At 48.4% G+C, this 16343-nt stretch overlaps 2 long non-coding RNA genes across 3 annotated transcripts; both read right to left on the bottom strand.

Annotated features, from left to right (window-relative positions):
- Positions 1-497: 497 nt before the first annotated feature.
- On the bottom strand, positions 498-4531 carry LOC118974011 (uncharacterized). Of its 2 annotated transcripts, XR_012124340.1 has the most exons (5): positions 4186-4531; positions 3840-4032; positions 3158-3507; positions 2438-2529; positions 498-829 (listed from the first exon to the last, which is right to left on the bottom strand). It is a non-coding gene; the product is annotated as an uncharacterized lncRNA (long non-coding RNA). The 2 variants fall into 2 exon arrangements; XR_005063606.2 differs by having other exon boundaries at positions 3840-4531.
- A 1405-nt stretch (positions 4532-5936) lies between these two features.
- On the bottom strand, positions 5937-15227 carry LOC118973487 (uncharacterized). Its single transcript, XR_005062858.2, has 4 exons — positions 14379-15227; positions 13493-13670; positions 6589-6989; positions 5937-6447 (listed from the first exon to the last, which is right to left on the bottom strand). It is a non-coding gene; the product is annotated as an uncharacterized lncRNA (long non-coding RNA).
- Between the last annotated feature and the right edge of the window lie 1116 nt (positions 15228-16343).

Below are 16343 nucleotides of genomic sequence, written 5' to 3'. Positions count from 1 at the left end.
GTGAGGGAGAATGGAATCATCATACGGAACACAGCAGTGGCACATGCTTGTTAGAGCAGAGTAACCATCTTTATATCTGCAGCAGATATATTATTCGGGCTCAATCTTCATACATCTGCCAACAATTCATCAGTAGTGAGTATAACAGTAAATACACAAGAAAGAACTTTTGGTCAGGGTTTTTTAAAAATTGTTTGGTACTATATTTGGGATTCACTAATAAATTAATTCACCTCTCAGAATAATAGATTGACACTTAAATTAAATTCATTGGGGTTTTTTTCCCAGCAAAACTTTAGTCATCACAATAAATTAACACTAATCTGAATTTTGTTTTTATAATTTTCTGTGTTGAATGTATAAACTTGTCTTAGTTGTATAGTTGTGTAAGAACTAGAAGTGTAAGATTTTCTTTAATTTTATATTTGTACATATTAATGTAATGAAATAAAAAACATAATCAAATAAAAAAGGTTTATACAATATTTAATTTTGGGAAACACTGGTTCAAACTATGCCTTTGGCCAGTTTGTACATAGTTGAAACTATGTACAGTTAGCTTAGTTTTTCTGAAAACACTCCTAAAACATTCTCTGTGAAAGAAGTCCTCACAGATGTGCAAAGCAGAAGAAACCCCAATCTGACAGCCAGCCTGCGAGTTGAACAATGTCTACATCCTCATGCTCGGTCTGCAGCCTCGCGGGAGATGCCCAGGGTTTTCATGTCTTCTCAGTCTCAACAGGCAATGTTAGCAGCCAGTTGGGTCAGGTGGGAATCAGGAGACGCTAGAGCACATGCCTGACAGTGGGTTCTGGGAATGCAGTCCTCGCTTCAAGGAAAAGAGAGATGGTGCGACATTAGCTATTCTCCTGCCCAGGGTGCCACTGGCATGGGCACAGCCTCCACCCGCCACACTGCCCAGGCAGGCAGGCATGACTGGTCTGCACACCTGCCGAGGCCCCCCGTCAGCACTCCTGCAGGGGCTGCCAGCAACCGCCACACTATTGTCACTACGTGGAGCCCCACCCACACCATCTATGGGGCTATATCACCACTGACACCTGCCCCCACCTCCACCAAACCCCACCATAGATTTCACCCAGCTGGTTTTATAATGAATAGCAAGGAAACTGATATTCTTTTGGCTTCTTGGTGGACATCTAGACCTCAACTGAGTTCCTTAATGAGTAATTTATGATTTGGAAACCCTGATCAGAAATCGAATCATGTTGACTTCTTGGGAAGATGTACTATGCAAGGTGAAAAATCATTCCAATTTGATTATCTGACTCTGTTCCTACATATAGGTTAAAAAAAAGACTCTTAAACAAAAAAACCTTAGACACAAAAGTCTCTTTGTTTGAGAATTTGACTTGTCTTCTCCCAGATGTACAGCTTTGTCGATAATGGAGCTGTAACTGGCCAGAGCATGCCAGTGCTATCATCCCACAGAAGACACAACGGGACTCAGAGTGAGGCAGTCACTTTTCTGAGGCTGCACATTTAATAAGCAGCCAGCTAGGCAGAAACAGAGCTCCTAACCCAGTGCAGGGCTCTTTTCTGACCTGCAGAAAATATGATATACCGTTTCATTTCACTTCCCCCTCACCAGCCCTGGTTCCCAACCACGGCACCCATCCATGATCAAGAGGCCATCATGTGTGGCCCAGCTTTTGGTCACTTGATGCACCCAAGCAAACCCACGATTTGGCAGAGTCATTCTGATGCGCACTGAGCTGAACAGTGGTGGGGCCACAGAGAACAAGGGCACATATGGCTTGGGGCATGTGACCAAGCCCAAACTAAGAAAAGTAGTGGGTTCATTGAAACACTCCCTGGGAACATGTAAGAACAGGGTTAGGTCTGTTGTGGGTTTTATCGTGTCCCCAAAAGATATGGTGAAGCCCTAACCCCCAGCACCCATGAATGTGACCTTATTTAGTAATAGGGCCTTTGCAGATTTGATCAAGTGACAGAGGTTTATGGGTCCTGATCCCGTAAGACTGGGGTCCACAAACGGAGAGGAAGAGACACAGAGACATGTGATATGAAAACCCCAGGAGAAGGCATGTGAGGACAGAGGTGGAGACCGGGGTCTGTGTCTGCCAGCCAGGGGTCACCAAGGACTGCTGGCAACCACCAGAAGCAAGGCTACCAAATGTCTCCCAAGTAAATACCATAGCATCAGTTCTTTTGCTGTAAATCACAAGTCCTCTTAGTATATAAACATATTTGAAATTAATGACTGTTGTGCACTGGCTTTTAAGCTCTGTTTTTATTTTGCAGCATCATTAGAGATAACCTTTCCTCAGTCCAGCATACCCAGGAGCTCACAGGCATCCTGGGCTTATCCAAACAGTAAGCTCACTAACCAGGGAAGGATGCACCCAGCAGTTTGCAAGCCAAAACCTGTAAGTGGCAGCAATGCCATGCTGACCTTGAGCAAACGCTGACACCACTGGCTTCAGGGAGTCCTCCTGGAGATACTCGGACGCTGAAGACTTTGACAGATGCTAAACGCAAGTAGGTCTGTAAGCAAGTGATGGGATGGGTGATGAGGGCGCTGGCTCCACTGGGTGCCACCCCCACAGTTGGGTGCCCGCTCCTGAGTCTTCCGGGTGCCCATAACCCCTGGGGCCCTGGGCATGCTCACCATCCCCCACCCCAGGCATGAGAGGCCCCGACCTGCTCCCCACACGCGGGATGTTGACTCCACCCCGTCTCCACCCCAGGGCACCTGCTTCTCCCTCCAGCTCTGTGCTTATTCCCAGGAACCAGAGCTTTCTGGTCCCTAGATGCACCTCAGCTCAGGCAGCTATGCAGCCCGCAAGGAAGAGGATGAGGAGAAAGGGGGGCATGGGGGACAGGCACAGAGGGGCAGTGAGTGGGGGAGGAGGAGGGAAATCTCACTGAATAGATGGGAAGGGGAGAGGGGAGAGGGGAGGGCAAAAGGGGGCTATGGGGGTGGGGAGTTGTGGGGCTACTGAAAATGGGTCTGCCCAATTCAATGCCGCCCCTCATGGCTCAGAGGAGGCCACAGGCTACACAGGGATGGGGCTCCCATTCTCTCCCGACTTAGGTATAAAACAAGGTGGCGAAGGGCACTTGGGCCAAGAGTCGTGTGGGTCGTCCGGGAGGGATGTTCTCAGAGAATCACCTGGGGAGGTTGAGGAAGGGCCGTGGACCTTGGAGGACCCAGCGAGGCAGGCGCTCCACCCTGAGCCGGCCTGGGGAACGGCCTTCACTCCAGCGCCGCCGCCTGAGGCCAGCCCAGGGCTTAGGGCTCTGCGTCTCTCACGCCCACAGCCCCCCATGTGACAGCTCCCCTGAGCAGCCACACGGGGAAACATGGAAGTAAGGTCTCCTTCCTCACAGGCTTCCACCGCTCAAGTTCTCCTGACCCCAGACAGGCCTCCTGCACCCACAAAGAGCACCACTGCTGGGAGGCTCAGAGAACACTAGTATGTTCTCCAAAATCCAATGTCTGAGACCAAAGAGCAACAGGCCCTGAAAGAAAGAGGTCGTGGACAGCTCGGGAGGCTGAGAATACCCACCGAAGCCTGCATGCCTTCTAACCCCCCGGAAAAAAGTCAAGAAGCAGCTTTGTCTCCTACACGCCCCCAGGTGGCCCCCCGGTGGGACCCTCTCCCCACCATCCCTTCAGGTCACCGCCGTGTCGGCAGGTTGCCTGTACCCGCGAGGAGGTCCCTGTACATGGAGCCTGCGTCTTCTCTGTTTTCTCCACGACATTTGGGTTTCTGCACATAGTAGGCGCTCAAAGACCTGCCAAACTGGACCCGAGCACCCTGAACAGAGCCGGCTGGAACCCTGGTCCTGACCTCGTCGGGGCGGCTGAAGAACTGGCTGCTGGGTCCCTGACAGTCTCATTTTTCCCTCGGCCCAGGCCTCGCGTTCCGCAGGGAGGTCTTAGCACGGGAAGCGCTTTCCCTTCTCCGTCGCCAGGCACACAGGGCGGGGCGGGCACGGGGGCGGCGGCTCCGGTGACTCGCCCGGGTCTGTGCTTGTGTGCAGCTGGGGGAGGAAATGCAAGCCCAGCGTCGGCCTCAGCTGCAGGTGGGCCGGAGCGCCTAGGAGGGGGCGGCCCGCGGCTGTGCTTCCGGGGTGCTGCAGCAGCCCGGGGTCCTCCCGGCACCCCCACCGCGGCCCCTCCATCTCCAGACTCACGCGGGGCCTTAGAGGGCGTAGTGACGCCGTCGTCATTCACCCTCATCAGCTGCGTCTCAGGCCAGTTCTGACCTATCTTTTTTTTTTTTTTTTTACTTCTAAGCTTCACTTTCCTGCCAAGAAAATGAGTTGTGTTTGCTCCACAGATACTACAAAACTCAGAACTGGCAAGTGTAAATGGCTCTAAATTTAGCAAATGTAATTCGCCCGGCCAAGGCGCACTGTGTCTGGTCCCCGCCCTGCCCTGGCCCCCAGGACACCCACCAGCTGGACACCCAGCCTCCCCCGCGGGTCCTTGCCCTTCATGCTCCCCTTGGGCCTAGCAGGGGGGCTGGTAAGAGGGGAGCCCGCTGCACATGTGGGCAGTATCCCCATCCCACTCGCTTGGCAAACTGCAGCCGTGCAGTGGGTGGAGATGAGAAAACATCTGCCTTCCTGAGCTGGATTCAAACTGCGGTGTCCCTGCGAGACTGGAGAGGAGGACAGAGCGTTCTAGTGGGTGGAGACTCCCGCTCAGATGGGTGGTTTGGGAAGTGGATTCGTTCTGGGGGATGGGGCAGAGGCTCTGACAGTGGGTCAGCAGGCCCAGGACCTTTTCCTGGGAAGACTGTTACAACCATTGTTTTTACCTTCAGCATCAGCACTGTATGGAATGCCACCCAAGTGCATGTTTTGTGCATAGCAGGTTGGTAGTTTTTAAAAACACAAGAGGCATTTGAGCCAAGACTCACATAATGCCAAGGAGAGGAGGGTGTGAGGCAGCTTAGTCCTTATACACCCAGTCGATTAAGACTTGGGCGAGACTGGAAAGGGCTGCTGTTTCCACCACGTGCTGCCCTTTCAGGTAACAACTAGTTCTGTCTCATTTCTTGCCCGTCGGGCCATTACCTGCTTCGGACCTCCTCCCAGAGCCCCCGACAGCACCCTCCTGTATCACACAGCACAGGACACGGGGGGCTGGGTGTCAGAAGGGCCTCTAAACTCTAGGATGCTTTCTGAAACACAGGCATACACATGCCTCATGAAGTTAGTAAACATTGGCAGGTAGCAAGGAGCAGCATACATGGTCCCCCAACTTGCTGCTGGATTGGTTAGGGACACTTGGGGCATTTCTCCTCCAGGGAGTAAACTGTGCAGAGGAGAAAAAAAGTATTGTTTTTCTGAGCTGACTGAAGTTTTAATTTTAAAAAAGCTGAAAGCTAGGTTTTTCTAGAAGCAGGAAACAGAACAGGAAGTCCAAGAATATCAGACGGGGAAATGTGGAAGTAAGTAAAACATGGAAGCACCTATGGCTCCCGCCAGGATTGGACTTCTCTGGCGGCGCTTATGATTCCAGGTGGTTCCACCTCCAGTCATCCCTCCCATGGGCAGCTGCACATTCCCTGAGGTACTTGTCAGTCATGCAGATTCTGGGGCTGAGAATCCGATGCCATGGGTCTGAGTGCAGGCCGGGACTCGGTGTGCGTGTGCGTGTGTTGATTTCCAGGTGGTCCAGATGCACACCAGGTTTAGTCCCTTCTCCAAACTCAGACTTGCTGATTTTCTTCCCATACATATGAAATGCGAATGTTGGACTTTTGTTATAAAAATGGTTGAAAAATTATTTAAATTCCATGGGGGAAAAGTATCTGGGTAATTTAAATACCAGGTTTACTATGAGCACTATTTTGACACTCACGTTATTTGCCCTATAAGTTTACAAACATTTGGTAAGACTTTCTATAAGACATCATCTATTCATAATCAAATCTTGAAAGGAGAGGGCCCCCATAGCTAATTTGTCTCAAAATCAGCTTTATTTATTTGTGGAAAATGATGACTAAGAGCCAGTGGTTTAGACCAGCCTCCAAAATGCTGCTAAATGTCAACAACCTGTTGCAAGTGTCAGATTTCCCCAACCTCCAGGATGTGTTTGTGCCGTGTGTTGAAGAATTATAAACACCTCAAGTCCAGGAGGTATATTCAGAATGAGAGATTGCAGGCAGACCTTGACGTTCCACACACAGTGGAGAGAATTCCCACTCAGCTCTGCTAGTGCCGCAGGACTTGGTGACCCTGGACTCCAAGGTCTGCTGAGGAAGAGGCCATGGTTGGTGGGGGAATGGAGATTTGGGGGATCATTTTGCCAAGCCAATTCTGTATTCCCTCTGCCTTTCATCCTGCCTGGCTGCAGTCAGAGCCGAAATGGAATGAATTTCCCTGAAGAGAGAGAGAACGCACGTCTCCCATCTGCTGCTGGGGGCTGCACCTTGGTCTCCTCTCCTACAGAAAGAGGGTGAGTGAGCTCATCATGAAGGGAGTTTGCAATGCCAGGCACAGCAAATTGGGGTGTTATTAACAACCGAACAGTTCCTTTGAAGGTTCATGATCAGTTTAAAATGCCAAAGGAGAGGATTTCTATACCTGCTGGCTTCCAGGGGGTCCCAAGTCCTGGGGTGATCCCTCTTCATCAGCCGGCCTCTCTCCTGGTGTCTCCAGCATGGGGTCCCCCCTTGGGCGGAGTCATGTCCTCCCTGCGGGCGCCCCTCACCTGCCCACCTGCTGAAGGACAGGTGGGCCCTGGAGACATTGCACAGGAGCAGCACACAGGACCGCACACCTGTGCTCCTGGGACGATGGACGTTTATCACTCAGCTGAAAGGAAGTCACTCGCACACAGCCAGCTTGGGTGCTCCTCCACCCAGTGTCGGTGAGGTGGTGGGGTGGCAACAGCAGGTCACACACCCAGGGGCTCTGGCGCCGGGGCTCTGGGCACTTCCACACACGCCTTCCTGTGCTACTCCCAGGATGAGAGCCCATCACGCCTAAAAATGATGCATGTCAAGTATTGGGAAAGTGCGAAAAAAAGAGTTGAGTTTAGTTATCCATCAATAAGTAGGCTGATTTTGAGACAAATTAGCTATAGAAGGCTTTTTCCTCTCACAATATGATTATGAATATAAAATGTCATATTACAATCTTATAGAATATTTCTAAATTGGCATGGCATATAAGATGAATCTCAATACTCAGAAAACATTGTATTTAAATAGTGTGGCTTTTTTTTATGATTACTTGTCTATCCTGATACTGAAAGGCCAATGATTCCATTTTATATATATGCGGGGAGGGTGGAATCCAGCAAGTTCTAATGAAAGAGAATGAGAAATCTGGTTTCATAACTTCTAGTCTCAGTAGAGAATGAGCCCCGACTTGCTCGCCAGCATGCCAACACGCCATCTTAGACCTAGGACGCAGGACCCACAACCCTACCAGGTGTGTTGGACAGCGAGAAAGTACACAGTAAAAAGACCCTGGAGGATCCTTCCGGCCCTGCAAGTTCTCCATCCCTCATTGCACGAAGAAAGGGAAGTTCAGCTTTTGGAAGAGCCTTCAAACCACAGAGAGTAAGGCCCCAGTAAAAGTAAAACAGATGTCAGCTCTGGAAAACTAAAGGGATTCATCACCTTGTCCCCCTGTCCTGCCTCCTCCCCTTCCTTCCTGCTTTCTCGGCCTCTTGCCAGCATTATGGGGTAAAGGAAAACCTGCCGTAGCCAATGACACAACCTGTCCCCAGTCTCAGCCACCTTAGCGTAAGGATCTGTTTTGGGTACTGGACATTCTACTCACAGAGAGAGAACAGACCCTTTCTGTTTCTACGATAATGTGCCCTGTGGTGGGTTTTCTATCTCATGAGTAGAGGACAGATTTCCATGATTTCAGCACCGATCTGAATTTCTCAACATGTGGGTGTTGAGAAAGCATAGCTCTGTGTACAAGAGGGGTCCCTTCCTGACCCTGGAACATCTCCATCCCTTAGGAGGCCGTCAGCAGTGACATCCTTAGAGAAAGTATTTTAGAACATATTTCAATATGTTGTTAACATACACGCCCAAAGTCTCCGACTGAACACTTTCATTTTCTATCCAAGACCCTCTTGTCTCAAAAAGTGATAACCTCGTAGAAATGAAAGAGAAAAATCTAAGGGGAAGCTCTGAGCCAGGGACAACATTCTTACAAACAAAAATCTCAGAGCAGAAGAGTTTTACTTCTTTTTGAAATGGAATCACTCCATCACTAGTCAACACTATACCAGTGGTTCCAAATCCCATGTGTTTGACAAATAGTGCAGGTTATTTACATGTCTAGCCTAACCAGGTTTACCTAAGTCACAGGCTACCTACTTGTCTCCCACCAACATTAGGATTTGATTTCTTCCTCTTGTTCTTTGCCTTTGCATCTGGAAAGACTTGGAGTGAGATCCAGTTTGTCCTTCTGCCTGTCCTGTCCTATTTTCCAGAGAAAACATTCTGTATCCCTCCCAGGGCCACCCACCAAGGATTAGCCTCTGCCCAGGAGTCTGTATCTTGTCCTGTGCTGAGATGTTCCTCACGCCTTCCAGCAGCAGGTGTGCTGGCCTAAGCTTGCGTGTGAGAATCCGTTTTGCTTGGAGGTCACACTTGTCACAGGCAGGGCCTGCTCTGTGGACACCCCTGAGAAATGCCTTCTCCTCCCTCATGCCTTACTTCTAGCCCTCTGCAAACACTTTCTAAAAATTGCCACCCAACTACAAAAGGCAGCTTTTACTTCTCTCTCTACAAGTTCACAGTGCTTCTTAAGTGCTCCAGCTTAAATTTATCTCTGGCCTCACTGGGGACTCAGATATATAACTCCCGCTCTCTGGCGGTGGGGTTTACAGATGGCTGCTGATGCACCTGAATCCTAGAGTTATGGGAGACAGGAGCAAGTAACATAAAGGATATGGTTAATCCAATTTATGGAAAGAGGAGAGGATGCAGCCCAGGCAAAAGAAAACAGTATTCTTTCCCCATTGAATGTCAAAGTAAATACGAAACTCCTGCAAGCATTTCAGAATTTATAGCCATATGCATGCATGTACATCCCACTTACTCATCACCATGGAACCAGGTACTTTTGACTGACACATTAAATATAATAAAGACACAAAAGAAAGAGAAAATTGCTGAGATACAGCTCTCCTCTGGGTATAGGTGTTTTTCTAGGTGGTGATTTAATGAGTTTAAACTTTAGAGGGATGGTATCTATTCATTGTATCTCCTATCATGCTACCAGCAGACCTTAGCTTAGTGGCTCCTATATGAATGGGGCATCAGAATCTCCTGGAGGCCCGTGAGAACCTGGAAATGTTTTTCTAGGGTGTCTGACTCGGTGGGGCTGTGGTGGGTCCCAGAGCCTGCGCCTCTAATGGGTGTGTGCGTGCTGCTGGCCTGGGGACCATGCCTGGGGACCACACTTGGAGACCTGCTGCTTCACTCAAGCTTTACAACCACCGAGACTTTTGTCTGGAAGGTGAGGCTCCGCTAATAACCATCACATGAGGGCACTTACACAGGCTCTGGTCTTCCTCCTCATGTCGGTGTACAAAACTCCAGAATTCACACTAACAATACAGCGTTCCAGCCGAGGAAAATGTTATCCTGACAACATTCTAGATGATCTCAAATAAACTGCTAGAAATGTAATGTAGGATTAACAGGAGAGTTTCACACGTTAATTAAACACCAACTGATTACTAAAGGCGGGCCCACTGAGGATTAACTATGTACTAGACGCGGACTCATGACAAAACTGCTAAGTCTAGTACTTAACAAATAACAACAAGCTACCTCATTAGAGGAAGATCAAATGACTATGGAAGAAGCAATTTTTATGTGTGAGTATATTTCATTGTTAGATTCGCTGATGCATGGCAGCAAATAGACTTAGCTTGGGATAAAATTTTCAAACTCTTGTCCTGTTCCTGCCTCATTTATTAAGTTCCTTAAGCCCCAGTCACTTGGACTGACTTGTGCAATGTGCACACAAATCCTAACGCGAGGTGCACACAAACCTAACCGTGATTTCTTGCCTCAGTACACAGAAGTGTAACAACAACAAAATACTAGAACCATCTACTGGGTCGACTCTGCTTCATGTGCCACTAGGAACAGGGACTGTACCAGCCATTTTCCAATAAGTGGAATCAGGGCTCAGACTGGGGGCTTAACCAAGACCACACATGAGTCGGTGGCAGAGTTAAGGTGAAGCCCGGTTGAAGACCACAAAGTTCTATGCTTGGTCACTAAGGCTGTGTTGAACACTGGACAATTTGTAGAGTCTATAAAATCTTGACAATTTATATGTGGTACACAAAAGAACAATTTCATCTGGCACATTAAAAGATTATTATTTAAATGTTGACAAAAAGAACAAAGCTGAGTTTCAGTGAAGTAGAGGGATTTGCAGAGGCCCCTCGAAACTCTGATTTCCTTCGGGTGATTTATTAGTATTCTTCATTCAGTAAGTTGAGAGGTATTTACTAAATATCTGCTATGTGCTGATACAACATTTGCTGATAATTTCTACGTTTGGTCGACGTGAATGATGAGGTAGCATGGAAGATTGAAGAGGCCGTAATTCTTTGACATGCCTCCCATGGGCAGAGGGCACGGTTTCTCCTCCCCTAGGCTCTAGCTAGTCTGCGATGCTTCGCCTGATAAGGTAAGGAGGAAAGGACGCTGGGCCAGTTCTGGGCATGGCCTTCAAAAGGACTGTTGCCTCCCACATGGTCTTCTGGAGTCCTGGGCTGCCATGTAAAAGTCAACACCCTTAGAGGACTTACGAGAGGACCCTGAGATGACATAATCCCTGCAAGGGAATCAGGCTTATGGAGGAACCCTTTGTGAACCCCCCAGGCCAGCCTCACTACTCGCTGAGTAACGCCAGGAAACACCAGTCAGTGCGATGTGGAATGGAAGACACTACTCAGATTCCTCAATTCCAAACTATGGAAAGTAATGCAATTGTTTTTGTTGGAAGTCACTAAGTTTTTGGTTAGCTTCTTACGCAGCAAGAGGCAACCAGAAAAGAAAAGATCTTATTACCATAACAAAAATTACAACATGCAGATTTGAGTTTGGGACCTGGTAGTGGACAGAGGTCTGAAAGGCTTCAAAGCCATTTTCAGTCAAAGTTTAGAAGGGCAGTGAGGAATTGTTGGTGGAGGCTGGGGAAAAGATGACCTGTGTTCTTTGGGGCAGGCTTAATGAAACCAGCCCTCACAGTAGCATGGACACTGGAAGGTGTGTCTATAAATACCTGAATCTGGCTGAGGAGCTCTCCACGTAGCCTACAGATCTCTTCTTCTGACTGCAAACAATAAAAGTCAAGAAGATAAAGATGAACCAAAGAAGGAACTGTTCATCTCTTTTAGCAGAAATAGAGGAACTGTGGAGGAGCCAGGGCTTACTGGATTTGAAAATAAAACATTTTCTTTTCTTTAATCTCTCCCAGAGAAAGAGTCTCACAGGAAAAAAAAAAAAGGCTTCAGGACAGAGATCAAATCCAGGGAGTCAGTGCAAGAGTCTTTGTTAGACCTCAGCAGACCTAAGGCCATGTCTCATAGGGCATTTCAGATAGACATGCGTCCAACTAAGCATGTCCAAGGGGGTTCTTACAGACCTTCTCTATTTAAAAAGGTGACTTGTAAGAATCTCAAGGGTGTGGCTCCAGAGCAGCCTCCAACAGGATCACAGATGAAAAAGGCCCTTCCTGACTCAAGGACAGCTTTGAATGCGGAAAAGGAATGGGGCACAGGAGAGCCCAGCCTTCCTGCTGACCCTTCCAGGCCTCTCACACATGAGTAAAGCCATTTTACACCCTCCAGACCAGGCCACTTGCCCTTTATGGCCACCAAGTGACTCTAGTCAACTCTACATGAAGCAAAGGAATCAGTGAGCCACGGCCTGCCCAAATTCCTGATCCACAAAACCATTAGATAAAATAAAATGGTTGATATTTTAACCCACTAATGTTGGAGGTGACCTGGTATGCATCAAATGATAGCAATTATTATGACATGAACTTTGAAAGAAAATGAAATAAGCACTCCAAAACCAAACAGAGCACCTTCTACATGGTCTTCGCTGCAACAGGCTCCATGAGGCATGAACTGCTGCTAACCACCTGAGAACCAGACCCGAGGCATGACCTGCTGCTAACCAACCACCTGATACCCAGACCCGAAGCATGACCTGCTGCTAACCACCTGATAACAGATCTAAGAGGGTCTGGTACTTTCTGCAGCAAAGACTCTGTTGACTCCATCCTCCTTCATGAAACTCCTGTTGACTTGAATGGTACACTGGACATAAAATTCTCTTAGCTCTACTTGTAAATAACTATCACGTGCTTTTTCTATTTTCACTTTGACCACCCTGGTTTGAGCCATTTCATCTCTTGTCTGGGCAGCTGTAATTGCCTTCTAATTAGCGTCTCTGCCTCCAGGATATTCTCAACCTAGTGCCAGATTATCTTCCCAAAGTGGAACTCTGATCGTATCCAGCCTCCCTCTAAATGTAAACTATTCACTAGTCAAATACATTATTTACCATTCCCCAGTTATATGCCCCTAGATATTTACACACACCATTCCTTTTTCACAGAATAACATGTTGTCCTTACCCGACATCCATCCTGGCCTTTGAAAATCAGCACCATTCTGACCTAATCTTTAAACCACCACTATAATGCTGTATTCCTCTCTGAGGAGGAATGGACTCAACCCCTTGGCCAAAGCCAGTCTCCCAAATTCTCATGGTTTGGGGACACTAGGTTTGGGGCACATCTGCCCAGTAACTGAGTGATTAATTCATAGATGTGTCCTTTACCAGATTACATGTGTCTCAAAGTTGGGGATGATACCCCACCTATCGGATACACAGAAATGTTAGCCAAATACATTAGGAAAGATGGACCTTGTCCTCAAAATACATTTTGTCCAAAAAAAAAGAAAAGACTAACACAGTGAACAATTAGAGAACAAAATAGGCAGGATATAATTAACTTCCAAATTACACTGTACAGATTCTAAGTGCATTGGGAGTTTGGAGAAGTGGGAGAGCTATTGCTGAGTGTTGGAATCATCAAGCAAAACTTGAGGGATGAGACAGAATGTGCACTTGTGACTTAAGGGTGGGGAGGAGAGAGGTGGAGAGGAACTGAGCCATTGTGGCCAAAGAAATCAGCATGAGAGGAGACAGGATGAGCATAAACAGGACATATGCACAGAAGAGGGAGAGACAGGCTTTAGGCAGTTCCCTAGGGAATTTATTAATGCAGTTAATTCTCCATGGCCAGGCTCTTCTCCTAATATAAATCTTTATTCTCATGCTAACCATCATCTTTAGATCTTTGGCTATAAAATTATACAAATATTTCTCAGACCAAAAAAACAAAAACCTGAGATATGTAAGGGTAAAATGTTTGAATCTAGCAGTATTTAAGAAAATCAAGGAAAAACTATTACCTTGCACAGTGAAATTTGAGGCAAGTATTTCCCCAACTTGTAAGACTCACGTATAGGCGACATGATACTTCCACAGGCATATCCATCGCAGAGAACACTGAGTCAGAGGCCCTCAGCTCCCCAACCTCTTCTGGGTTTGAACAACCACCATCATTTGTTAAATGAACAAGGAGGGTCCCTGGAAGAAGAGGGCAAGTGCTTGGGATGGAGACCTCCATGCCCACCCATACCAAACTACCAAACTCTGCTTTCCCATGCACACAGGAGGTTATGCTCTCTACCTCTCCTGTAAGGGCAGCTCTGCTATGTACTGCTAGTGAACATCATCTGTGATCTCTGCCACACTGGGCATAGAAGCAGGTGGCACCATGGAAATGCCACACAACAGAAGGAGCTCATATATCTGAGCCACCGCAGGGAGGACCGCTATCCTGAGCTCCCTGCACCTGCACTGCCTGCACATGTGAGAGAAATCGACATGCCTTCTATGCCATGAGATGGGGTGCTTGTCACTGCAGCATGACTTAGCCTATCCTGACTAATCCAGTAAGTACTTAGCTACATATATGTTTTCTAAACAGAGTGGTTTTATCCTCATTTTAGAGACAGTGGAACTGTGACTCAGAGAGCTTGGAGCAAATTGCCCAAGATCCCGTTCCCTAGAATAAAGCAAATCCAAGATATGAAACCAGCTGTCTGAGTCAACCCCAGGTGTTTTTCACATGCGGCATGCTTTCTCCCATGAAAATTAATCTCCCACAGGTCATGGATATTAACAAGAAAGATAGGACACACAATGCAAATACAGGGTATTCAATAAGAGGGTGTCTGTAGGGAAATATCCCTCTGCCTACCTCCCTGCACCCATGACATAAGAACTGCTCACCAGCACTTCCTCCCTCTTGGGAATGTGTGGGGAGAGGCAGCTGCTTTCTCTCCAGCACCTGCCAGCTCTCACACGACAAGGGTAAAGAAGACTCTGCAACAAGCTGGGCAGTCTGACAACTGCTGGCCCTCTTTTCTTGAGAGCTGGGCTTTGGAGGTAAAGGCAGCTGCTCCTCACAGACCCTCTTCTGCTCTCCTCAGCTTCTGTCCAGACACAGGGTCCCTGCAGACTGTAAGGTGGTGTCTCAGGCCGTGCCCATCCTCCAGGCCCGCAAACTAGCTTGAAGGTTCGGTTCAGAGAGGCAGGAGCAGAAAGCTCCTTGCAGCCTCATGCCAAATCCCATTTTATCCAGTTTTTCCAGTAGAGAGCAAATATCACCCCTGCTGAATTCCATCTATCTTTCTCCATTCATTTGGGATTTGAGGGGGTAAGAAAATCGACTCCCTCAAAACCCTCCAACACCATTTTCCTGAAAGAAAGATCAACAAAAACAGTGCTTCATGTGAAGCATCAGCCCATTTCACCAAGAACACAGAAATGCAAGATGTGCCAACAGTTACTCATGTGAAATTCCTTCACTTCCTCTGAACAGGACTCCAAATCTACAGCCCCACCCCGGAATAAATAAAGCTCTGGGCTTAACATTAGTCAACTTGTGTCAGCATTCTGGGCCTCATATTTGTCCTCCCCCTTCTTCTCCAATTCTTCCCAGTGCCAGCAGGGGAAGTGGCTCCCCTCAGGGGCCCCAGGGCGGCGCCCATTGTTACCAAGGCGGACACCAGCCCAGGAAATGGCTCTGACAGCTTAATCACAGCTTCAAAAACAAGCCACAGAGCTGCAGCAGCCTGAGGGACCAGATGGCCGTAATATGTTTTCACAGTTACCTTTAAAAATAAGAGAATGAAGAAACAGACCCTGACCCACGGAGAAGGAGAAAGCAGCCTCTCAGCGTCTGCAGCCTGCCTGATCCCTGGCCGGCCAGGGGGCCGATGTCTCTGTCCAGGGCTGCTGATCCTCCTCTTTCCTGGGTCGTTCTCCCACCTGAAGGAAGGCTCCATGGCTGCCTCTGCCCCAGGCCCGGCCACGTCCATTGTCCTTCCCCACTCTCATCCTGTTGACTGGCTCCTTTCTTCAGCCTACATACTTGCCCTGGTCACTCCCACCCAGGGACAGGACAAGGGAGCGCCTCTTCCTGCCTCCTCTTCCGGGGGCCACTGCTTCACTCTCTCTGGCCAGCTGCTTTGGAGAGCTACCCGCACGCCCGATTCCTACTCCCCTGCCATGCCACACAACCTGCAGGCACCCGCAGCCCTCACTGAACTGTTCTCTCTCCAACCGTCTCTGAAGGTGACCTTTACTGGGTTGCATGGTGTCCCCTGAAAATCCACATCCACACAGAACCTGTACACGTGACCTAATTTGGAAGTAGGGTCTTGGTAGATGTCATCAAGTTAGGATGAGGACATCAGGTTGAGCCCTAATTCCATATGATGAGTGTCCTTAGAAGTGGAGACACAGGGAGACAAGGAGAAAGCCTGTGGCAGTGGAGGCAGAGACTGGAGTGATGTGACCACAAGTCACAGGAATGCCAAAGACTGATGGCCACCAACAGAAGCCAGAAGAGGTAAGAAAATGTTCTTCCCTAGAGCCGTTGGAAGGAGCACGGGCCTGCTGAGGCTGTGGCTTTGGACTTTCGGCCTCCATAACTGGGAGAGAAGACGTATCTCTTGTTTTAAGCCCCCCAGTTTATGGCCCTTTGTTACAGCAAAGGAATCTTTTACATAATATCTTTCCAGTCCTCACCTGGGCCACCCCTTAGTAGACTCTGGCATTTTTTGCAGCTCCACCCTTCCTGAGAGTCTCCTTACCAGTGGTTTCTGCAGGGGAATTCTCTCGCTCTCCTAACTCTCTGGCCATCCCCTGCCTTTTTCAATGCCAGTTTTCCTTGGGGTTCTATCCTTGCCC

Source organism: Manis javanica, chromosome 13 (genome assembly GCF_040802235.1).
Source record: "Manis javanica isolate MJ-LG chromosome 13, MJ_LKY, whole genome shotgun sequence".
Classification (NCBI taxonomy): Eukaryota; Metazoa; Chordata; class Mammalia; order Pholidota; family Manidae; genus Manis; species Manis javanica.
This window is presented reverse-complemented; position numbering and strand designations above follow the sequence as displayed.